The sequence below is a fragment of the Myodes glareolus genome, chromosome 23 (genome assembly GCF_982192425.1).
Source record: "Myodes glareolus chromosome 23, mMyoGla1.1, whole genome shotgun sequence".
In the NCBI taxonomy this organism is placed as follows: Eukaryota; Metazoa; Chordata; class Mammalia; order Rodentia; family Cricetidae; genus Myodes; species Myodes glareolus.
Genome location: NC_142048.1, coordinates 45,849,159 through 45,874,803, shown reverse-complemented (window position 1 = coordinate 45,874,803; position 25,645 = coordinate 45,849,159). Strand labels below are relative to the sequence as shown.

The window sequence follows — 25,645 nt, the reverse complement described above, 5'->3', positions numbered from 1 at the left end:
TGGAGTCCTGTGTGTGATTTTCTTTGGGGCTTGCCGGCTGTGGGGTACTGGGCGGAAGATACCCCAACAAGCCGGCCCCTCATGTTACATGTCCCCATAAGTCCTGCTTAACCTCTTTGTCTTATGGCCATTCAGCTCTGTATTAAACCAATCACAGTGACACATTGTAGAAGGCCGCAGCCACATTCTCCATCATCAAGATGGTGCTGACATCCGGCTTCACCGCCAGGAGAACGCACATGTGTTGGTATTTTTCCACTACTGTCCCCGCCTACTCCCGAGGCATTCACCTGGGATTATGGACAATTGACCAATCCAAGAGTGACACGTCCGAAGCAGGGTCTGTTTCCTTTATAAGGGATGGGTTCCATCTTATCTGGGTCTCCGCCATATGGCTTATGCTCTAGCTCCCAAGAGACATAAAGCTTTTCTACAGAAGAATCCTGTGTCCCGCGTGGTTCTTTCAGGCGAGGCCGAGCGCGGGGCAACACATCTTCCCATAGTGTAAAGGAATATTCCACAACACTTCACGTTACTCCTCAGAGCAGGTGAATGGCTTATGTTGCAAAATGCATCCCAAAGAGTCTCACCCCCGAGACCAAGAGCAGCCAACATCAAGCACAACAGTCTGGAGCAGGGAGGAACACTGATTACTGAGTAGACAAAACTTTGATTGGCCATTTGGCTATGCTGGTAACGACAAGTATGGGGTGGGGGCATGTAGACGAAGTTTAGGTTAAGAGCATTCTTCTAATGTTTTCGCCTAATTTAGATCTGTTAGGTCTGGTAGAGAGCTATGTTCAAGTTTTGAAGAGAACAAGCTAGCTTCCTCAACTTTTTCATTGCAGGAAATAGTTCACTTACCCATAACTTGGGTAAGTGAAAAGGCAAAAGACAAAAACCAAACCAAAAACACTGGCAGGGAAGTCTTCCTTGGCAGGAAATGAAAGGTCATTGGTTCACCCTTTCTCTCCTTGCAACATGACATCTGTCACTCCTGTCAGGTGGAACTTAAGGTAAGGAAAGCATGCATGCTTTATAGAATCTTTGCAAGAACCAAATGAGATCAAGTGGGCAAATATGATTAGAAGCTGCCCTAAGTCAGTGTAGTTAAGATGGGAGAAAGAGAAGGAAGAAACAGCCCCTAGACAGAAGAACACAGGCAAGTTCTGGCTTTGCACAAAGCTCTGAGGAGATCTTGTGATCTGTTCTTAAAGTCACCTTTTCCCCAACTTCAAGCCAGTAGAGACGTTGTCTTTGTATAGCGCTGACAGGGAGAGCCAGGGGTAGGCGCGGGTAATAACAGTAAGAATTGTCTTTGAAAAGGACATGGGCCACATTTTCCCAAGAGTTCAGCCTTGTCCTTGGTCTGACAGCTGTTCTTCTCGAGGGTCCCTCTCTGTGGAGCTGGCTGAGTTAAGAGTGTTCCAGTCGCTGTAGCAAATGCCATTTTCAAAGCCAAACAAACCTTTGGAATCATCCGCATGAAGAATCATTCACTCTTGGTCTCCATGGAGCTTTTTACTTTTAAACAACATCTCCAGAGAGCACCAAAAAGGCAAAGGGAGGAATGGTTGTAGTTCTGTGAGACTGAATAAAGACAATTGCAATTCCACCAGACGTGTAAATATTATAACTTTTATAGGAATATGTTGTGGAGACACAGTGCTATCAGTGTGTGATAGAATAGACTTGATTTGGGATATTCTCTTTACAGTCTATACTCTTTCTGGAGAACATACATTTTCTTTGAAAGGGGTTCTAACTATGTAAAGGCAAAACATTTTAAGCTTCATTTAAAAAAACTGAAAAAGGCCCAAGAAGAACATACACACACAGTTACACTCATGCACACACACATAAACACAAGCACATAATACACTCACACACAGACACATACAGAGACTCATGCACATACAGAGGCACAAGCAATAAGTACACACACAGTCACAGAGGCACACATAGACACATGCATACATGCAAGCACACATGCACAGACACACACACAAGTACACACAAAGACATACACACCAACACACACATGCACACATACGCATACACATACAGAGATACATGAGCATACACACACACATTTGCACACACACAGACGCATGCACATACATACATATACATGCAGGTACACACAGACACCCACAGAGACACAGACACAGTTTTAAAAAAAAATAATCCAAAGGGAGGAGCTTGCTTCCAGTGTCTAATTTCTTCACCTTCTCTCTGCAGCAGGGGCAGAGCCAAGAGCCACACCCCCAGGTCATCAATGACTTTTTCTTTTATTCCACCCTTTTAAGTGATTTCATTTGTTCTTTGTGTTGAGAAAAGAGAAAAAAGTAGCAAGAGAATGTCTTGGCCTGCTTCAAGTTCAAAGGAGAAGCACACAAGTCCAATCCTTCCTGAATACGAGCCTTGTTTTCTAGAATTCATGGCAGACACATGAGTGATTTATTGCTCCACACATCTCTTTGTAATAAAAATAACAGCAGCTCTTTTCTTTAGCTGTTGTAACCTCTGCCCCTGTATTCTCTCTCTCTCTCTCTCTCTCTCTCTCTCTCTCTCTCTCCCTTTCTTTCTCTGTGAATTCACCTTCTTCTTCTTCTTCTTCTTCTTTTTTTTTTAAACATAAGATTGACTCATAAAGCTTTCATCAAGTTAACAAGGTGGGGGCAATTCCTTTGCTGAAAGAAAGATGCATTCATCCCGGTCTGGGTGGGGGGGAAAAGAGCCACTGGGCAGAGACGGGTGGGCCAGACAAGTTGGGATGCGGAGCAAATACACACAGCTGCCGCTGCCGAGAAAAGTGCTCTGTGTAGAGAGGTGGAGTCCAGCTTGGCAGGGGCATGGCCCCTTGGTGAAAGGTCTCCTCTCCTATGCAAGCCCCAACAGCCAATGGCCAAGGGCTGACAAATCTGTCATTACAACACTAAGAGACGGAATTGATGACAGACATATTTAAAGAAGCCAAGCTTTGGCTCTAATACTCACTGGCGATGAGAATGCCTAAGCAAAACCAGGAATTCTTCCTAAGCAGGATTTTCTACTCTCTCTTCTTTCTCTCACACCCCACTCACTCGCTGGTTCCCATCTCTGGCTTGTCTTGGTCAATCTACTGCCAGACTCCCGCCTGTATCTTAGAGTCTTCCCAGCATACTTACGAATAGCGAATAGCGGCGTAACACCCTGTAGCCACGCTGGAAGGCAAATGTTGAAAGAAAAAGCATATTTGGAGAACTAATGTCTTCAGGGGTCAAGACTACAAGGAACAATGAAGTGAGCTTTCTGGTACCCTGTTTTTCTCAGAACTTCTACACATCTGTTAACACAGAGATGAAAGATTTGGAGTAAGGTGGAATATGGCCAGAGCTCAGACTTCCTGGTTCGAGGCTAATTTGACAGCTATTCCCTCTATGCCCAGGACCCTGATGAAAGGGTAAACACAATGTCCAGTGAAGCACCTGGATATCACTCCCAGCCTCTGAATTCTGACTTTCTCTTCTTACTTATGACTCCTGGTGAGCACTGAGTTCCCACTGCTGCACAGCAAGGGAGCGGGTGATGCAGGGCTGCGTGGAGGTGCATCGCTGTGCCCATCCTGTTCCTCGACTCCATCGCCACAGCGGGTCTTCCCCAAGCTAATGCTCCTGGACAGTAGCATTGCCTCTTTTACCAGTACTTTCTCTCTTCCCTTGTTTTCAGCAACTGAAATGTAAGCTACGGTTATTTTTGTTTGCTTCGTTTTGATATATCCTGTTGGAAGCATAGGTCACTCAGCTTCCTAATTCAAATTCACATATTTTGTCTTTTTTTTTCATTATGGATTCGTTTCTCTCTCCTTTTTCTCATCTTTGGGTGGCTTAATTTTGTTAAGATCTTTTGATATTGGCTTAAACGTCATTCAAATTCTATTCTATGTTTATTTTCTCAAATCCTCTTGGATAGTTGCTTTGTACTCAATTTTTTTCACTCTCTGTCATCTTCAATTGACTTTTAAGACTCGCTAGCAAATTCTTTTAATTAAAATTTTTTTATTTTTTAGTTTTTTAAAATTTGTTAGATATTTTTGTGCAGAAAACACTGTTTTCATGTCCTTAATCAGCTCTGATCATTACCATATTTTTTAAATTTTATTTTTTTGATTTTATATGAAAAACAATTATTATTATTATTATTATTATTATTATTATTTTTGGCCAGGTGATGGTGGTGGTGCACGGAGGCAGAGGTAGGCGGATCTTTGAGTTTGAGGCCAGCCTGGTCTACAAAGTGAGTTCCATGACAGCCAGGACTACACAGAGAAACCTTGCCTCGAAAACAAAAACAACAACAAAAAAATCTTTTAGTTCTTTGAGAATTTCAAACAATGCATTTTGATCATATTTATTTCCTTCTTCTCCTCCCATAGCCACCCCCCCCTTTCTTTACCCACCCAACTTTGTGCCATGAAACCTCACGACAAAGGCAACTTATAGAAGGAAGTGTTTATTTGGGACTTTTAGTTCAAGATGAATAAGAATCCATTTTTATCACATGGCAAGCAGGGCAGCAGAGGAAGGCTTGGTGACTGACGCTGGGAGCCAAGAGATGAAGGCTCACACCTCAAGCCACAGAAAGGAAGCAGAGAGAGCGAGCTCAAAATGACAAGAGTCTTTAAACACTCAAGGCCCACTTCTAGTAAAACACTTTCTCCAGCAAGGCCACATCTCCTGAGATCTCTCGATGACACCAAGTAGTCAACTACCACAATTCATAGCATCCAATGAGATAGAAGTAGTAAATAAAAAATCTCCTCACTAAAAAGACCTCAGAGTTAGATGGATTGAGCACATAATGCTATTAGATCTTTAAAGAAAAACTAACAACTATATAACAACTATAGTCCTCAAATTATTCCATGAGATAGAAGAGAACACTTCCAAATTATTTTCATGAAACCATAATTACCTTGATAACTAAGCCAGACAGAAATCCGAACACAGAAAAGAAAATCCTAAGCCAGTCTTGTTAATGAACATAGACAGAAAAGAATTCTCAACAAAATACTTGCAAATTGAATTCAAGACTATATCAGAAAGATTGTCCACCGTAATCGAGTTGGCTTTATAACAGAAGAATGGTTCAGCATATGTAAATCAGGAAATGTAATCTAACACATAAACAGATTCAAAGACAGAAACCTCATGATCTTCTCATTACACAAGAAAAAGCCTATGACACAATCTCATGGCTCTTTGAAAATCACCTTTAAACTACTTTTTGAATAATTCTAGACTTAGAGAACAGCTACAGAGATAGCATGGAGTTTTCCTCTACATTCTCATGGTCAACTAAATTTCTTCATTGTTAATTTCCTTCTTTCTCTTTGTATGACTGGGCACATGGCTTAGTGATAGAGCACCTGCTTAGCACGCAAGAGGTCCTGGGCTCAGTCCTAATACAGAAAGTACCTAATAAAGTGACATCAATATATTATTGATAGTATGATATCGGCTATTTACTGATGTCCAGACTGTATTTAGATTTTAATAGTTTCTCCATTTTGATCCTTCTAATCCATGGAACTGCTTGATATTTGGTTGTCATAGCTATATAGCCTTTTCTGGTTTGTTCTCAGTTTTTGTTCCTCCTTGTCCTTGTCCTCTTCCTCTTCCTCTTCCTCCTCCTCCTTTCTCTCCTTGTCTTCCCCCTTGTTCTTCTCATCCTCCTCCTTGTCTTCCTTGTCCTCCTCCTCCTTGTACTCCTCCTCTTCCTGGTTTTGCAGAGATTGAGCAGGAACCCCATAGAATACCCCCATTTGGATTTGCTGGATGTCTTTCTTGGACTTAGAACGGCCTTGGTGTTTGCTGAAAACAAACACAGATCAAAAAGGACCTCTAACCACACCACGTACAGATCACCTATGCTGTGCTGCTGCGTACTGACATTCATTCCTTGGCGTTTCTCCACTGTCGGATTACATTATATTTGGTCGTTTCTAGTCTATTCTTTGAAAACTAGTCATTAAATACGTTACCTTTCTAGTGTGGGGAGGATTGAACTCTATTTTTTGAATGGATAATCTACATATACTGACTGGAATGTCTCCTTAAAGGATGATTTACCTCATCTCCCCTGAACATTTATTAATTTATTCATTCATTAATATCAGTTGGAATCATGGGTGTCTATTTTAAAATTTAAGTTATAATTTGATATTTCATTATTCTGTTGCTAAATCCTGATGTGGCCATGAAGAGTCTATTTTATTAATATGAATTTATTTATGTTTATATCTAAAATTAATTAGCATTCAAAACAAGAACTAACTAATGGTTAACACACACCTTTGAAATGTTCAAAATCCTTATTGACCAAGGAAATGCAAATTGAAATTACTCAAGATTCAATCTCACGCTTGCCAAAATGACATACATACATAACTCAGATGAGACTAGATGCTGGTGAGACTATGGGAAAAGGAGGGCAAATCCTTTTCACTGTTGGTGAACTGTTGGTAAACTGGATGTAAATATCCCTCAAATATAATAGAAATAATAATAGAACTACCACACGAGCTGGTTGGTGGTGGTGCATGCCTTTTATCCTAGCACTCGGAGGCAGAGGCAGGCAGATCTCTGTGAGTTTGAGGCCTTGCTGGTCTACAGAGCTAGTTCCAGGATAGTTAGGGCTGTTACAAAGAGCAACCCTCTCAAAAAAAAAAAAACAAACAGGAAAAAAAAATCCCCAAAAAACCCCAAAACAAAACAAACAAAGAACTACCACACGACCATCTATAACCCCAGAGGAATGTGAAATCTAGACTTTCTTGAATCAGCTCAATTCTCAGAGCTTGCCACGAGCAAAATTAGTACCACAGAGGCCTTCAGCTGTCATAGAAACATTTAAGAAGGGGGAGTACAAAAATTTACATATACTTCCTCTCAGAAATTCTGTTTCCTAGTATTTCTTTCCTCATGACCACCCCAACCTCCCGCCACGCTCCCTATTAGAGTTAAGGCTAGAATTCAGCCAGAAAAAAAAAAAAAATCACCCAAGACCCGGACCTCATCTCCAGTTGATTGATTTCACTGAGATGGAGCCACTGAGCAGGCTGCTCTATTTTTCCCCTTGCTCTCTCTCCTCTAATTAACTGCTTAACAGGACTTCCTGGGGACTCGCTGTGCCTTGTGTTTTTAGCGGGCATACAGGACATAGATGTTCCCCTCAAAGAGCTTACAGAGCAATTGCATGATCCAAGGAAAAGTGACTTTCCTGTCCCCTGTGTTTAGCCCCACTTGCTCATCTGTCAATCAGAGAGCTCTCCCAGGCCCTTTGAGAGGGAAAACAGCTCCAATCGGTGTCATCGCAGCCTGGGCTGCATTGCAGTAGGAAAGTAACCCATGGGGAAATTGTCTTTACCTTTTCTTTGCTGCTTCATTTAGCAGTCAATAAGCTAGATCTAAACTATTTGGATGCATTAGGCAATTTTCTAGCAAACACTCTAAATTCCTGAGAGACCACTAACATATAATGTGATGAAATCCCCTCCCCTTCTTAAGAGAATGGCTAGATCTCGGGCTGGTGAGATGGCTCCGTGGGTAAGGGCTCTTGCTACCAAGTCTGGCAAACTGAGTTTGGGTCCCGGAACCTACATAGTAGGAGAGAACTGACTCTCAAGTTGTGCTTCATTCTCCACACACACGCTGTGGCATGCGCATGTACATGTGAACACACACATACACGCACACACACACACTTAAAGAAATGAATGTAAATATACATGGATAGAGACACAAAAGAAGAGGCTAGATTTTTAAGGTCTGGGGGAGTATTGTTTTGCAAACATACTGCGATTAGGTTATTTAGAGTTAGAGTTGTATATAACAGGGACCCCGAAGCCAGTAATTTCCCTCCAAGTGAGGTAAAATGTTCTCTTACGTAAGAAGAGGTGAGAGTGGATAAATCCAGGGGTTACATGGGAGTTCTGGAGTTGTCAGCATGGACTCAAGCCCCTTCTCCCAACTTTCTTTGCTCTCTTGGCTCAAGGCAGTTGCCATGACTGCAGCCATCCCATCCATTTCCTGGCAGTAAAACAGAAAGCTGAGAACATCTTCAACCCACTGTACCCAATCAGCCCAAACAGAAATGCGCAGCCATGCCTAGAGGCAAGAGGGGCAGGAAATCGAGGTTTTATTTGGGGGATAATGTGCTAGATTTCAAGTTACCTTTGAGAGAGGGAAAACTAAAATAATGAATACACGCACACACATATAAATTTATTCTTTGACAATTTCATAGGTATATATATAAAGTAATCAGAATGCATATACATATATGCATATATATGTACATATACATATATATGTGTATGCATTCTGATTACTTTTATTCCCATCCTTTCTTTTTACCTGGCTATTCCATTCTTTCTATCCCCCCTCTTCTATGATTGGATATTTTCAAAGACAACCCTCAACCTTTACTACAAGAGCATCAGCGAGATACTATAATGCTCCTTCAGGTCCATTTCCTTTCCTGAGCTCTGCCAGTGATTCCATGGCCCAGGAGAACCCTAATTTGTGGCAAGTGGTTTTCAGAATTCAGCATGGATCAGAATCACTCGAGGACCATGGAAACAGATTGCTTTAGTCCCTAGAGTGCCTTGTTTGGTAGGTCTGCGGCGGGACCAGAGAGTTTGCGTTTTGAAATGCTCCCAGGGGATGGCTCTGCTGGGAACCACACCTAGTAATGACAACCCTAAGCAAATGGAACCAGAGGGAACTTAAAAAAAAAAAATGGCCAGAAATTGTAAGTGTGCAATTAATGATTCAATGATGAAGCAAGCATAGAGAATAGAGTTCACAGAAATAATATCAAACCGTGCAGGTGGAGATTCTGCAACCTGGAACCTCTAATCTGTGCATAGAGCCCCGGCAATAGCCTTGCAGCATCCCAGAACGTCTTGGCACACAGTGTAGCCCAGGTGCTAATGCTCAGGAGACCTGGGTGTGACTGTGACCTGACCTGCTTGACAAAGCCCACACTTTCTTCCTCCCAGTTGCTGAGCTCTGGCTTCTTCCTTCCTTCTGATCCATCACCCGCAGCCCCGTGAGGGATTGTTGGCCTCTGACCTGCTTCAGTGACTTGGCTCAGGTTTCCCCTGGTGGGCGAAATGCTGATGGGGAAAGAGGCCTAATCTGGTTCTTCTCTGCAATGTGCCTGGAATTAGTCACCGGGGCTGGGGGCCGGGGAGCTCAGCTTCCTTTGTCATCTCTAATCATGACAGCTTCCTTTTGTGGGGCGTCCAGTGATGATAAATCAGAAGCCTCTAACCACTGATTAAGGAGGACAATTACATGTTCTGGTTGGAGGAGCGACATACTTTGATACTCAGGCCTGCTTTTTCTATTTGTTTCTCACTCCTGCTCCCCGCTCCCCCCGCCCCCACCGCCATTCAACGTGACTTTCCACACTATCTTGAACTTGCTTCCCTTATTGCTGGTTCTCTGCTACTCTGGCTATATCTGCACATCTTCTCTCCTCTGGCCAATGAGTTTCCGTGGACTTCAGTCCACTGCCCAGCATCGGGCAGTGCCTGGGTTGCTGCTTGCCTTCCTCCCATACCCCATGCATCCTCTGTCCACAGGGCTGGAAGCATCCCTCCTCCTTCTGCCCATGGGTCTCCTCTCCACCAGCAGGCTCTATCAACCACAGGTTCAATCCTATCCTCTCTAGCCCTTCTCTCACCTGAGAAGAGCGTTGCTCACAATCCTGGGCGTATCACCTTTGAAAGGGTGTCAGGCCCTAATGCAGGCTCTTGGCAGACAGAAACTAAGATAAAAGGGAGAAGGATATAGATTCGTAAAATTTTTTTTTTGTTTTGTTTTGGTTCAAGTGCCTACCCTCTCCAAAAGGACCCCAAATGAGGCCATTAAAGCAAGGATTGACCTCCTTGCGGGTGTCCATGCCCCTGTTCTGGGTGTGTCTGCTGCAGATAAAGCACAGGACTAGACCTGCCAGCTTCAATCCCCTCCTCACTAATTACGTGATGAATTGTCTCCTCCCTCACCATGGTGCCACATCGAGCACCCCATCCATGCAAATGATTTACTGAGAGATCTTTTAAGGGAAGAAAACAAAATCAGGAAAATAGGAATGCTTTCAGAAATGTGCTCCTTCTTCTTCCCCAGTTTTTTTTTTTTTTTTTTAAACTAGAAACCTAAGTCTAATCCAGAAAGCAGGAACCAATGAGGATTTAGCTGCCCATACTTCAGGTGCCAGTCTGTCCCTGGAACAGGAGATTGATCTGTTTTATGAACTTGATTGGGCTTAGGAAGATAGTTCCCCGTGCTCATTCATTTGCCTTAGTCAACTGCATTTTCTTCCAGTCTCATTTGACTTTTCTTGCCAAAGGGATAAATGAGTAGGAACAATGAAAGGGGGTGGGGGCGGGGCGGGAGTAGGGAGAGGGTGGAAGGAATTGGAGGGCTCCTGAGTGAATAGGTAATTTGACTCACCGTGTGTACTGCCCCCCAAAGATATTTAAGACATTTAAACAGTTGGCCTGCTGATGACCTTTGAAAATCAAGATTTTTAGAGAAAATTTTAAAACCAAATAATCTTTGGAGCAATAAAACGGAGTGGAATATGTTTTAGTCACCACTCCAGGTGGTCAGGGTAAGGGTAGGGCCGTGGTCATTGCTGGGGTGGGAAGTGCCAGTTCTTTTCCCTCTCTCTTTAAGAGATCATTAAAAAGTTATAGCAACCTATTATGGGCAAAATAATATACTGGGTGATAAGAAACAGAGCTGGAGGCAGATAAAGTACAGAGTCCACGGAAATGATCTGGGGGCTGAATGGTGAGCCCGGGGACAGTGTGAAATGTTAGTGAGTGAGGCATGACCGTGGGTGTGAGTCATGAAGGAGTTCATATGGTTGGCGAGATCTTAGCAAGGTCTATGTGTTGTGTTAAGCTCGGAAAGACAGAGAGGAAGTGATAATTTTGGGCAAAGAACCCACGGGATAGAGAAGAGTGTGCTAGGAAACTCCTCTGGGAACTCTAGGTAAGCCGCAACCTAGAGCTAAGGGAAGATGCTCAGCTTCTCCCTCCTACACTCTGATGGAAGAAACACAGGAGAAAGAATGGAGAGAAGCAAACACTGGGCGTCCAGACTCAGGGGTGGTCATTGTTTCTATCGCCCAAACTCAGAGAAACATGTGGACAGTCAGCGTAAGAGGTCAGCAACTCTTGTTTGCTTCCCAGAGGGCAGCCCAGTGCTATGGGTGGGTAGAGGAATTCTGGGCAGTGGTATTTAAAAGACTCTAATTCAGATTTAAGATTTTTTTATTTTTAAGTGTGTGTGTATGTGATCTGCGCATGTGTAAAACACTAAGAGAGGCTGTAAGATGACATCGGATCCCCCGAGGTCGGAGGTCGTGAGCATGTGGATGCTGGGAACCAAACTCAGGTAGGTGCTCTTAGCTGCTGTGCCACCTTTCCAGTTCTTCTAATTCACATTTATGAAGATGAAAATTGGGCATATAACCAGACTACAGGCAGAAAGCAAGCCCCATCCCCCATGCTCTTGTTTCACTGAGATCAAACGTGTCAACTCGACAGTCAGAGCATCAATTACTTTGTCTTACCATACTTTGGCTGTTTTTCTCTGATGTGACTACTTAGTGGTGACATGGGCTAACATAGCAATGAAGGCCAGCCCTCACTTACTACTGTTTGCCTTATTCCAATCCACCTTCTACGTCACAAGGTAAAATGTGTAGGGTTTAGAGGGTAGCTAAAATACATACATAGATGCCCAAAATGGAAAAACTGAGCCCATTTCAGTTGGGAAAACAGAATAGAATTTCTGTTACTGGAAAGAGTGGGCAAGAAACCAATCATCAGAGAAACCCCGGATTTTGTCAATAATTCTGCAGTTGAAAAGGCAAACACAGAGACAGAAGTGAATGCATATGGCAAATTTTTAAGTGACATTTATCATTTGAAATAAGGTGTAACTGCATTTGCAAACCGGATTCAACACCATCATAACTGAATAGGCTTCATCCTAGATTGGTTCCACATATCAAATTAGTACCATATAAGTAGACCCGAGAGCAGAGCTCACACTTCATCTTGCTAAGCGCAGAAAAGGCATCTGTGAAATTCAACCTGCCGCCCCGACAAACACCTCAATGAAGCTAGACCTGGATAGGACAGACCGGAACATAATAAGGCTGCGTCTGACAAACCCACCTCCCACCCTCTCCACATTTCTTCAGGATAGTGCTCAAGGTCCTGGCTATAAAGGGATATAGACAGGAAGGAAGAAGAGAAGCTATGCCTCTTTGCAGAAAACACGATCCCATACTTGAAAGACTTTGTGGAAACAGCCAGAAAACTTTTTTTTTTATTTTTTGAGAATTTCATACATGAATATATAAAAATTTATATGTATATAAGTAAATAGAAGCATTTGCATCACTCTCCCTCCACCCTCCAATTCCTCTAGTGCCCCCTCTCAAATTCATGGTCTCTTCTATATATGAGTGTGTGTGCACACATATAAATGTATGATGTAGGATGCCCTTCTGTATATGTGTTGCTTTTATTGGTTGATGAATAAAACTGTTTGGGCCAATGGCTTAGCAGAGTAAAGCCAGATGGGAAATCTGAACAGGAGTCAGGGAGACACCAGAACCCTATCGGTAGGCCACAGCCTCTCAGCAATACACAGATTAATAGAAATGGGCTACTTTAAGATGTAAGAGCTAGCTAGGAATATGCCTAAGCTATTGTCCAAGCAGTGCTGTAGTTAATATAGTTTCTGTGTGATTATTTGGGTCTGGGCGGCCAGGAAATGAAGGAGCAGTCTCTTACTACAAATGTATGTTTAATATATATTATATAGCCTATACAATATATTTATAAAGATAAAACATATTTAATATATTGTACAGCCTATATATAATATATTTAAAATCATAAAATATATATTTAAAAACACACCATACATAAACACATATGTGTACTTGTGTAAACACAGACGCACAAACTACTGAATGCATTTAGTGTTGTTTGTATTTATGTGTTTAGGACTGACCACTTGTGATTGGATGACCTATTATGGAGTTTGTTCTTGGAAAAGACTGAGTCTCTCTCTCTTAGCTGTAGCTCTTTGTTTAGGTCCGCCAGAATGTTTCCATATCCGATAAGCTTCCCCAAACCCAACTTTGACAGAATTATTGCTGAGGAAATGGCTGTATGACCAGAAGGAATCTACAGACCCAGTGCAGTCCTCATCAGAATTTCAGCACTTTTATCAAAACACCAGAACTAGAATAAAAGCAATCCTAAAATTTTTATGGCAACACCAAATCACATGGCTATCCAAAGCAAGCTTAACTAAAATAACACGGCCACAGGTGGCCCCACACCTGAGGACAGCTTAGCCCTACCACAGGGCCAGACATAGATAGAGACTTTTTATGAGCAAAAGCTGCACTCTCTTAAAAGTTGATTACCCAAAAGTGTGAAGAAATTTCCAAGTGCATTTCAAGAAAAGAAATGTGACCCCAGTACAGTTTTCTGACTATAGCACTATGGCAAAAGAAATACATACCAGCAGTCCAAGTGACTGACAACCTGGAATGTTTTAAACTCTAATCGAAGATCAAAGAGAAGGTCAACATCATAATTACAACAGCCAAGAAGAATCAAGCTCCAGGAATGCAAACCAAGTGCACGAGAGGAGGTTCACGGCCTGCAACTATCCCATTACTAAACAGCATTTGATTAGAAAGGAAGTAGACAAACATACAGCGAGCCACAAATTCACACGGGAAAGCCAAGCTCAAATGAGGGTTTTTTCAGCCCTGAAGAGCAAGCAGGTAAATTCCTACCAATGAGTTTAAAAAGGGCAAATATACAATACTGATAATGACAAAGGGCGTATATTCACATATTTAATAACGAAATAACTCACAGTGTAGCCACATCTCAAAAAACACATGATTCTTGAGAAGATGCAACTGTTATGATGAAAATAAATGGCAAAATAAATTTAGTTTATGCTTTAAATAATTAACAAAAGCAAAAACTTTAACCTAAAACTAAAACTTGTAGAAATAGAAGCATGAGTAACAATATCTTGTCGAAAATGTTTCAAGAAACATCTTAACAAAGTAAGAATACCTACACAGAATCATGACCTCAGTAGACAGAAATTAAGACTGCCACAGAGGCAGAAGCGAGCTCCCTGCCCTTGCAAAGACGGAGCTGCAGATGGTCTCAACATGAATCACAGGAGCTCAGCAGTTTTTGAATAAAATGCTTAGTTCTGGGAAATGAGGATTTCCCCCAGTGTTTTCCTGAGACTGGAGCCCTGGGAGAAACCTGGACTCCTGGCCAACCAAATCAGAAACAAATGTTAAAATCTTTTTTTTTTTCCTAGGCAGCATGAGGAGGCAGGAGGAGGTGGGCGATTAAACACAACATCAATTCACACCAATTAAAAGCATCAGACCAGGTCTGTGCCAATCTGGCTTGACGGAACCGTGTGGCAGGTATGCTTTGAGTGTACAGTTCCTCTGTCTTCCTGTTTAATTTGATTGCTCTGGCAGTCTTGAGGTTCCTTGGCATAGAGGCAATGTGCTTGACTCCTACTGTCTCAGCGGTGAAGCAGACAGCAGAACATCCCTTTCTCCACATGGACAGAAAGAGAATCCGCGAAGGAAGAGGCCATTGCTGTGCTCGGCTGGGCTGGACGGCACGAGGCCAGTGGCAGAAGCTGTGCCCAAGTCAAGCTTAAAAACAGTGCACTTGAAGAATTTGGGCAGTCAGAGAGACTCTCTGAGCATCACCCTGCTGAGGGTAAATACACCTCCCCAGCAGCAGGAGCAGAACTGATGCCTCTCGCTTGGTTGTAGGGTGTGCTGGGGTCATTGTGCCCGGCCTCTAGGCCTGTGCTCACCTAACTACCCCTTTCATACAGATTATGTAACATTTAACCATTTCAAGGCCATTTTCTTCTGTTCCGTAAAGGATCTGATCCGTAAACTCTATCAGCCTGCAGAACGTGCCCCCAAGTTCACACAAGCAAAAGCATTTTCTGCATGTCGATCAGTTACCTCTTGTGGCTGTAAAACTACCCAGAATTGACGCACCTTAACATCAAACAGCAAACTGTTTCGTCATCTCTACACTTTAGGAGGTCAGAAATCCGAAGTGAGTCATGTGGGCTGTAACTTGGGTGACTGCAAAACTGGGTTTCTCCTGGCGGTTCTAGGGATTACGCATTTCTTGCCTTTTCCGATGCCGGAAGTTTCCTACCTGCGCTGGCCCTGGCACCGTCCTCCACCATTAAAGCACATTTTCAACATCAGCTTCCATTGTCACACTTCCCCTCCTTATACTGATCCTTTGACCCAGCCCCCCACTCAAGAAGGCCTGTGTGACTGTATAAGGCCATCTAAATTTCATAGAAGTTCCTTCTCTAGACCCTTGACATAATCACCAGGTCATGGGTGCCCAGGTACTGGGGATAATGACCCCGACGTCATTCATGGAACACATTTTTGCCTGCTATGTGGATAGCCTGGGGTGACTGTCTCAAGAGGCATGTACCGTGGCCAGCTCTGCTCAACCCAGGCAAGAGTGATGTCATAAGGTGTGACTAAGAGCCAGTGAGGAGGCAAAAGGTCAAAGGAGAAGAGGGCGCCATGTTTGGAAGCTTTGAGAAGTCATCTCAGAAGGAGTGGCCAAGGAGCTGAAAGGGGATTTGAAGGACGAGGGAGAATTTTTCCTATATGTGTTGCAAAGGGGAATTACACATATTAAATGCCCACACTCTCTTCGTACTTCCTACAGAATAGGAGCATTTCTGGACATGCTCACACCAAGAAAATGTTTCCGGGGAGAAAGGGGTTAGAACATTTATCTTCAGACATGTCCTTCACACGTCCATCTGCACCCCTCCTTTATATCCAGTGAAATCTGTCTTTGTCCCTCAGAATGGGCTAGAGGTAATTGAACCAGAGTTACACCTACATAGAGCTCCCCACTTAGTGGAAGAGACAGCCCCTCTTCCAGTTCCTCCATTCCCTGGGAGGGGATGTGCCCCGACTGCCCACGTTAGGACTCAGGATCTTTCTCCCTGCAGCACGGTTTGTGTAAACATGAAACACAACTGGAAACTTCACAGATTCTTAGTCTGGGAAGAATCTAATCTTTAATCTCTCATTCTTTTCTTGCTGTCCTGTTGGCTGCTTCTGTTACTTGTGTCGTTAATTCCTACTTTTATTGTAATTCGACACTCTCAAAACCCTTGCCATTCTTTCAGCAAAGATTTATTGCACTAGGTCCAGAAGAATGTGTGAGTCGGGCAATTGTATATCTGGACCCCAGCCTGCCTGCTCTCAAGGGCTAGAATTCCAGGAAACCAATGCCAGAGGTGCTGGGCTTGGAGGAAAATCACTGGACCAGGTTGCTTCGCTCGAGGAGTTTGTAGCCTTGCTCAGGAGACAATAGTAAGCAAACATTCATGCTAATGCTCGCTCATAGCTGTGTATCTGGCTAAGAGTTACAGAGAGGAATGTACAGTAACCAATAAGAGCAGGCAAGGGACAAGGCTTATATTGGGGTGTCAGTAGGAACTGATGAGAAGCTGATGGGGAGAGAGGGAAGGGAGCTGCTTATGTCAATATTCGATGGCTCAGGGGTTTGAAGACCTAAACAAGGAGCAGTGTGACCCCAGGAATGCACTTGACAATAATCCTCCCTCATTTGTCACTCAGAACAGAGTTCATTTAGGCTCCTCAAGATCGTGCAGAGAGGTTCTGTAAAGAACTGTAGCCAAGAAGTCGGTATAAGGGTTCACTACTCTTTTTCCCATAATCTGCTTCCACAGGAAGAAGGTTCCTAGTCCCATGGAGCTTCTTTTGACCCTTAGGGATGAAAAGCAGCATCTGTCTTGACCCAGTTCAAGGCTTCCATCCAACTTGACCAGAGAATGCTACACCAACTCCTTCTGGACTGGGCCTGACCTCAGTCTTCCTTTGGACATTTCTCTTTGTTCTCTGAAGATCAGGAGGAAGTCCCCAGAGAGAGCCGCTTCAGATGGAGAGGCAGCCAAGGCAAGAGTGTCAGACTTCACTGCCTGTGAGAGATAACCAAGACAGGCCGCCCGAGGACGGATTTAGTTCATTTTGTGGCATTAGAGATTTTTACCTCATCATGACAGAGGTAGCCTGATGGAGAATCTCAGATCATGGCAGCAGGAAACAGAGCAGAGAGGAAGCAACAGGAAGGAGCCAGGGCAAAATGTAGCTCCCAAGGACATCTGCAGTGATCTGTTTGTACAAACAGCAAGCATAGCTGGAAACGCCACAGATTCTTAGTCTGCGAAGATTCTAATCTTTAATCTTTCATTCTTTTCTCGCTGTCCTGTTGGCTGCTTCTGGTACCTGTGTTATTGGTACCTACTTTCATTTTAATTTGACGCTATCGAAACCGTTAGGGACTTCCTCCAATTGGGCCTTCCACGGTTCCATCCCTTCTCGATAGCCTACTGAAAATATAAGCCTGTTGGCGTGTTAGTCCTGCATTACATCCGAGCTCTCCCACAGTCTCTGGAGATGATGCCTCCTACATACCCAGAGGTGTCCTTGACCAGTCTCCTAGGCATTACTCAGTACAGTCAAGTTGACCATAGTAACCATCACTTCCAGGACGAGGAAAGCTCTAGATGCGGAGGCAATGACAAGGGGAAAGAACGCTGCCTCCAGTGTAGCTGCATTTGCATTCAGTACACCCCATTAAACCCCAAACACCACACACGGGCATTCTGAACTTGTTTCACAGGTTGAAGAACCCAACGGTGGGAGTGAACGGGCAACTTGTTCATGATAACAGCTGGTACAGTTACTATGATTTTAATCCCAGGCCTGTTTTCAAAGTTCTTGCTCTTCTCTTAGATTCTGTACTATGTATCATACTTACTCATGCTAAATCATCAAGCACAAACTGAACTCTAGATGTTCTTCTATGTAATGGTTCTGTCTTCATGTGAGTAGGATACGTCACGATAGGTGTATGTGTGTGCGTGCACGTGCGCAGAGTCTTTGGCAAGTTTAGGTGTGAGGAAACTATCAAGAGCCCATGTCCAAATAGCAAGCTAACAGCCGAAGTGGAGTCTAAGCCCCTGAAGTTGTGGAACGGCAGTTGTCTGTGAGAAAGTCAAGCCTCTGGCTGCCCAGGGGAAAAGAAGGCTGTCGCTCAGTGGGCTGTCAGGACCAGGTCTCCCATGTGACACTAACACTTTTCCTGTAGACACTGCTGCCCAGACTCCATGCCAGTGACGAAATGCCCCAGGGCTCTATCACATCTTGCCACCAATGGTTTGGCAGAAAAGGCTAAGTGTTAGCCAGCAGCCGAGCAGGGCTGGGAGCGCGAGGGTCTAGATGGGGCTGAAGTCTGCATTTGGAGTCAGTTCTCCCATAGATTCCTTGAGAATAGAATTACATGTCCCCTCCCCCAATATCTATGTAGATACTTAGCATTGTAAATGGTACTGCAGCAGGAAGAATAGATAGAGGTGGCCTTAGAGATGGCTCGGCCATTATAGGCTAGGCTCACGACCCAAACTCAAAGCATAGATGGAGATGCCAGGATACCTCCATGTGTGTGAAGGAAGAAGCTTTTATCTAGGTTGGCAGTGACATTGCTAGAGTATGTGAAATACTATTGAGTCCCTTCCAGATGGGGAGACCACGTCATCTGAGATCTTCTCATCTTCGTCTAGATTTTAAGCGTGGGCGTCCATCTTACAAAGTTCTTTTCTTTTTCTTTTTTTTTTTTTTAACTCTAGAACGTTCTCTGCTTATAGAAATGTTTTGCAACTGTGCTGTTATACACGGCAAAAACATGTGGCTGTTGAACTAGTGTGATAAAAAATGTAAATTTTAAATTTTATTTCATTTTAATGAATTCACGTGTAAATTCAGATGGCTGCACACGGCGAGGCTACTGGATTGCAAGCTCAGTTCTACAGAGCCAAGCTGCGTAGAGACAACAGCAGCCTGGCTCATTCAGCCTGCATCGCCAGTGTGGTCACAGTGGCTGCCACACGTTTTTTCACTTAAATATTCCGTAGGTGACTAAATGAATAAAGGTAATTACACTGACATGATCCTACCCTGCGACGACGGAGAGACTAATCCCTCGTTTGAACTTTATCTGTGTCTTACTAACCTTGTACAAATTTTGTAAGTCCTGGCTTTAAATGGCATTCTTACAGTAACACTGACAAGAAAAATAACTTAGCACGCATGAGGTAGTGAGCGCATAGACTATTTATGCAAATTAGTTTAATTCATCCTTCCAATAAGCCTGTTTTTCATTGGAAGAAACAGACCACAGAGAGGTTAAGCCAATGATTTCAAACCGAAGGCCATGGCCTATTTCTGAGTGGAAAATTAAGTTGCTCTCAATCTATGTATATAGAACACGTGTATGCATATGCATGTATACACATATATATACTTATGAACACACCAACATGTATCCAAGTTATGCGTTTGTGTGGTGCATGTTTTCTTATTCAACATTTTGAAAACCAGCGGTTGAAGTCAAGTCTGTTGGACTTGCAAACGATGGGTGAGGTTTATGCTCCCCCTGCCCGGTTGATTTTAAGCTTTATGTCTGAACTACTGTGCTCTACAGCTAGTTTTGGGAGGGGACTGGGTTCAGGACAGACCCAGACACCAAGTCCTCACCCCTAAGGAAAATAATTACCCCAAAGGGGCAATGGGAGTTGCGGGGTTGCCTCTGGATTGGCCAAAAGCAGACAGCAAGCGGCAGGTGTCTCTGTAGGAGGGGTTTCAAGGAGACAAGGGGAAGTCTGTGCTAGCCTGAGGTGGTGCGATCTGCTTGGGCAGGTTAGCCAGAGTAGCCAAATGATGACTTATGGTTGCTGGATGTTGGTGTTTGGTCAGGAACGAGTCAGTGGCCAAATAAAGGAATGGACCTGGGGGCTAGCTTTAGAAATGTATTCTAACATTTTGCAGTAAGAGAGAGAGAATGGGGAAGGACAAGACCTGTCTGTAATGCTTGGGACTCTTAGAGAGCCCATCAACAGCAGCCCATGGTTTTGTAAGAGATGCATTTAAACTAAAACAAAATAAGACAAAACAAAACAAAACAAAAAAAACCCCAACCCCCCAAAACAAAAATACAAAAAACAACCCAAAAACTAAGACACACCTAAATCTTAAAGACATCCCTCATGCATAAGGCACTGCATATGAATGTACACACACACACACACACACACACACACACACACACACACACATTTGCTTTGAGTAATGCCTAATATCTCTTAGATTTAGTCCTTTGTCTTTGGCTATAGACCAAGGAAAATTGATCCTGATTTAAAGGTTTCTAAATCAGCCTGAAGGAGTCTGCTTTGGCAGGGGGTTGCTGAAGCACCCGTGTGTAAGCGTTTGCTTTGCATGCTGACTCCACAGCTAGGCTGCATTTTCCACTTGTCTCAAAGCCAAGTAGGGCCGTGGATTGAGTTCAGGCCATTAGATGTGGGCAGGAGAGCTGCACACCACTTCTAGGACTCGCCTCTAACCGCCCACTTGACTCTAGACTCTCTTTTTACCCCACAGGCTGGGGTGGATGGGATAAGAGGATGTCAGAGCCACAAGAGCGAGAAAGCCTTTTTAAAAAGCCACACACTCTAATATTCTTCATTGCAATCCAGTAGCTGTTTGACTAGCAGAGGTGGGGGAAACACACAGCGACTGTCAGGCAAATGTGTGGGATCAATGATAACTAAAGATGCTTTGGGGACAGAAAAAAAATCACAAATATCTTTAGTTAGTGATTCAATTCGAGAAGAAATAGCAAATCCTATTAAAGGGACAGAAACAGAAGGTGTGGTTAAGGCAGGGCAAACCGAGATGGTATTGTAGCTGAACGGTGGCCCCACTAGGTTCCAACTCTCAGAACCTGTTAAGAAGTTGACTCATTCAAGGATCTCGGTAGGAAAAGCTATGCTGGGTTATTTGGGGATTCCCCAAATGCAAGCGCACGTGTTTGAGAGAGTGGGAGGCAGTTTTGAGTTAGGTGCTCAGAACAGAAAGAGAGAGACACAAAGAGAAGGGACACAGGAGTGACAGATGAAGCCAAGCCAAACGGGCAGCTCCTAGCAGTTGGAGGAGACACCAAATGAACTCTTTCGTGGAACCTATGAGGGTGGGGGCAAAGGCTTGCAGACTCCCAAAGGTCTGACTTCTGGCCTTCAGCAATTGGAGAGAATACATTTCTGGTGTTTCAAGGCTACCAAGATTGTAATTTACACATCAGCTCCAGGTAGCTGGTTTTAAGACAGATCTGACAGCAGAGAAACAAACCCTGGAGGCTCTCGCCATGTCGACGTCCAGGTTGTGGAGGGAGCAGGACCATCCCGTGTGCAGACCAAGTGGACGCCAGTCTCAGAAGATGCAAGCTGGGCCACACAGCAATTCCAGGCCAACGCGGAAGCTACGACACTTAATAACAGAGGACCAAGTAACCACGAAGCTCTGGAGGCTTTGGACATAATGAAACTCTGGTCTCCACAGCTCCGCCCCCACCCAGCGAGGCACAGCCACACGCAGCCTGTGATATTATATACCCTTCAGCAACTAGGAGAGACGTGCAGGAACCTGAACAATGTAGATTAGTAAGAAGGAAATTTGAAATGCGATCCACAGTGTATAGGCAAAGCTTGCGGATAATTGTGCCTTTAGCACAATAGGGTTGAAATTAAATGAATAGCAAGGAGACTTGGGAAGGAGACTTACTTTATGCAGACGCAATGAAGTTCTTTGGGCAATGGACTCATCCTTGCACAATGAGACTTGACTCTATTTTTAATATATATTAGTGGTAAAAATAAGCTACAGCCTAGAGAAAGTTCCTCTGTGTGGTGTGCCCTTCTCCACTCCCTCCTGCCATAGACGCAGAAGTTTGTGCAGCAATAAAACTAGAGAGGAAAGGAAAGATATTAGAGTCCCAGTCATCACTGGAGACAAACGATGCGATTATCGATTTCCAAAGCAGGGGGAGTGTTCAGAGTGGGCAGGAAGGTATGTGTGTGTGTGTGTCTGGGGGTGCATTTAAAAGGCCATCAGGGGATGCATTTGTCCTTGGGGGAGGAGCGTGCATTCATCTGTCTTATCCCCTGGAAGCCCAGGACATGCCCAAGTCAGATATCTAGGACCTGAATGGTGAATCTTGGCTGTTTCCTACACTAAAGGGAATACAAAGACCTTTTTATAAGGCCCTCAACTCCTGGTTCCTTCCCAGGCTCGCCTCTGTGCTGCACAGAGACCAGTATCTCTGAATGAAAAACACCTGAGCCATCTAGAAGGCGTGCATATGTTCATGCAGGGTGGTCAGGTCAGTGTCTACAATAGGAAGGGTATTAACCCTCCACAGCTTATAGAGTAGGAGTGGACAGGGGCTGCGGGGAGGGAGTTCAGCTCAAAATGAGTGACTAGTGGGAGAGCCTGTAAGGTTGTTGCTTCGACATTGCTCGAGAATAACCCGAAAGAGTCATTGTCACAGATTGCACGGAAGTCGAGTGCTTAGGGCATCTGCCTGTGTTCTTGTGGATACCCAGCAGAAAGGAACAAGCCCTGGACTCAGACTGGACCCTACGCCCGGAGCTACACGACACTCATTCTCCTGTTCCCACTTTTCCCTTCCCCAGGAAGAGCCGGTGAGCATCCTGCAGTGTGGGAACTAAGGGAACGAAGGATTCAGTTTATTTAATATTGAGACACCTGATCAATGCTAAACCCACGGAAAGCAGCAATATTGGCATGGATATCCTGCAGCGTCCAGCTGATGCCCAAGATGGCCTTCCTTTAAATGAAGAACTCAGAATCGACTCTGCTGGGTTCGGTCATCAGCAACCACTTCCTTCAATCTCCTTGCTCCTGATGCCGACCTAAGTGTACCCATCCACATCCTAAACTACCCCTCACGGGAGGTTTTCCCGACTGCCAAGAAACTCCGGATTTAACACAGGATCACATAGCCTCTCCATTTAACGTTTGTATCAAAATTTTATATTTGCCCACAGCCTCAGAGTTACTCAAATAGGGGCATGACACAGGGAACTCACAACCTCCTGTTAGGGACTCTCGGCATAGCAGAGTCAGGGAGAGTGGGGAATCTTAAGGGCCCAGAATACCCTGTGGCTGCTCTGCCTGCCCCTCCCACCAACCTTTCCGGCTGCCAAGGAACAAGCAGAGCTAACAGGTCACAGTGGGCTTCCAAGCTCAGCTTCCAGCACAAAGAGAAAAGCCCAGCAAGATGACCGATTCTGCCAACTGTCCCTTTCCATCTCATTAGGTCACTGAGAAGCAGGACCAGAGAAGAACAGATTTTTTTTTCTTTTAATTTTAAATTGTCAATTGTAATAAATTCAATGAAGTTACACCAGTGGGCTCCCCCACCCATTTATTCAGGGAAATTAAGGTGTAGCCTTCAAACCCTGTCTCACTAGACGCTTGATTTTGGAATCAGACTGTATTTTAATGAACTCCTCAGGATGCTAAAGACCTGGAGTGATGTTGATTGGGTGGGGCCCATGTGATGCCTTTAGCAATCCCATATGCAAACACAAGGGTAAACTCCTTCTGAGGTAAAGGCAGCAGAATACTTAATGGCATCCGACAAGATAGAGCAAATTTTTTGGTGCAGACTGTGTCTAAACAGACACACGTATATTTACATAAACACACAGTGAAGACCTTAGCGTTTCTCAAATAGCTGAGATGCAAGAGTGTACTGCACCGGGGCTGAGCCTTGGGCTGCTATAGGCAGCTTTTGTTTCCAGCGATCCCCCTGACTTTCCCCAGGCTTTCCTAACCCAAAGGTGCTCTCTGGACTGGTGGCCTTCTTGGAGTGACAGTTATTGATGGGTGTCATAGACATGTATCAGTCAGAACGAGAGTAGGGACATAATCACCACTGTCAACACATTTCTGGGTGGAAAGAAACAGTGAAGTGCAGAGGAATCTGGGCCACCACAGAGTCACAGCTTAATGAAGCACTTTTACCCCGAGACGAGGGGTGGGGACACGTGGGCTCATAAGACATCACACGTTTTGCCTGTAGTGAACTTTTGACCCATGGTATTCAAAACCACTGTATCATCAAGTTCCCCACACAGCTGATGTGAGTCGAGGCTCTTACCTGTTGGTCTATGCTTTCCCTTACTCTAGTGTGGTTGAAACTGGTGGTCTCCAGTCGCTCCGTCTGTGCTGGAGGCCAATGGTAGGAAGAGAGAAGGAAAGACACCCTGCATGAGAGACAGGTAGTTTCATTCCCTGGGTGCTATAACAGGGTCCCAGATCTTAGCACACCTGACTCCATGGTGGAAGCACCATTCAGGCTATAAAACTCAGCACGTAGACAGCAGCACTTCCAGCCAAAACTAAAACAAAGGCCGAATCCATCAAAATCCAGAGTTCGTGGAAAGTCTCTAAATGTACCAACCCTGCCTTTTGGCTTCTCTTTTTCCATATCTGGCTAGTTGTTTTTGTTAACTGAAGTGTATCAACCCAGGACATGGTTTTTGCGCTTAGAAGCTCAGAAAGGTTCAGTGGGATCCCCAATACCTAGTGTAGTAACCAGTTAGCCAATAAAGACTTTCTATTGGCTTAAACCCATCCCAAGCCATATTCTCTGGTGAATACCCCACAGTAGGCACTAGCTAACTCTTTATTACCACAGGCTTTAAGATGACTTATTTTCAATTTTGCATTTTCTAGCACTTTTGCTGATAGTGGTATTTTGCTTATCTCTATGTCTGTGTTCCATTTGTATGTTTGGTGTCCATAGAGTCCAGGAGAGAGTGTTGTATCCCTGGAATTGGGGTCACAGACCCCTGTGGGCCGCCGTGTGGGTACTAGGAATTGAACCCAGGTCCTCTGAAAGAGCAGCAAGTTCTCTTAACCTCTGCGACATCGCTCCATGCCCGCACCAGGCTTTTGAGCCTTTGCAATATGAATGTGGAAAGACTTCTCCAGTTGTGTGAACTGCCTTTGAGGACGAAGCAGCAACTTTCCACCACCTCCACCTTCAGGAACACACAGGTATAGTCCTTACCTGTCTCAGCTCAGGATCCCCTGTGGCAGACCACTGCATCTCTACCCGCTGCGCTTGGGTCCCCTCTGCACAGTTAGCTGGATTCTCTCCATGGGTTCAGCTCCTGAGTTTTTGGACCTGGACTCTTATTTTTTTGGCTTAGGCTGAGCATGCAAAATTTTCCCTTCATCAGGCTAATGAAGTAAATGTCTTATGTCATCATTAGTGCTGGTGCTAATCCAAGCAGAACTAATATTGGTGCGGATCCAAGTAGAATTAACCAGGTCCAACCCCCAACAAGCCAGATGTTTGTCAAGCATTTCGTACTGATGTTAATGAATAACTCCCCGAGGTTCAATAAACAGCTGAGTCCACCAAATGAACTTCAGGGACCCAGAAACAAACTGCTTGCCTAATTGAGGTTTGTCCTAGGGGGCTACCAAGGCGGTAGAATATTAAAGCAGAAAGCAGGGAGGTTCCTTTGATGGTAAAGGCCTGAGACTGTCA

General features: G+C 44.2%; 2 long non-coding RNA genes across 5 annotated transcripts in view; one reads left to right on the top strand and one right to left on the bottom strand.

Moving 5' to 3' along the window:
• LOC125414461 (uncharacterized) overlaps nt 1-25,295 on the bottom strand; it is a 32,207-nt gene extending 6,912 nt beyond the window's left edge. Inside the window, exons 1-5 of one of the 4 annotated variants that reach the window (XR_014998702.2) lie at nt 25,160-25,295; nt 24,245-24,350; nt 21,841-22,022; nt 21,409-21,546; nt 17,013-17,144 (exon numbers count right to left, since the gene is read on the bottom strand). This is a non-coding gene — a long non-coding RNA (uncharacterized LOC125414461). Of the gene's footprint in view, nt 1-17,012; nt 17,145-21,408; nt 21,547-21,840; nt 22,023-24,244; nt 24,351-25,159 lie in introns of those variants that run through there. The other 3 variants (XR_014998703.2, XR_007236270.3, XR_014998705.2) reach the window with 3 other exon arrangements.
• On the top strand, nt 11,056-19,554 carry LOC146890571 (uncharacterized). The gene is made up of 2 exons (XR_014998708.2): nt 11,056-11,456; nt 14,442-19,554. It is a non-coding gene; the product is annotated as an uncharacterized LOC146890571 (long non-coding RNA).
• Nucleotides 25,296-25,645: the final 350 nt, after the last annotated feature.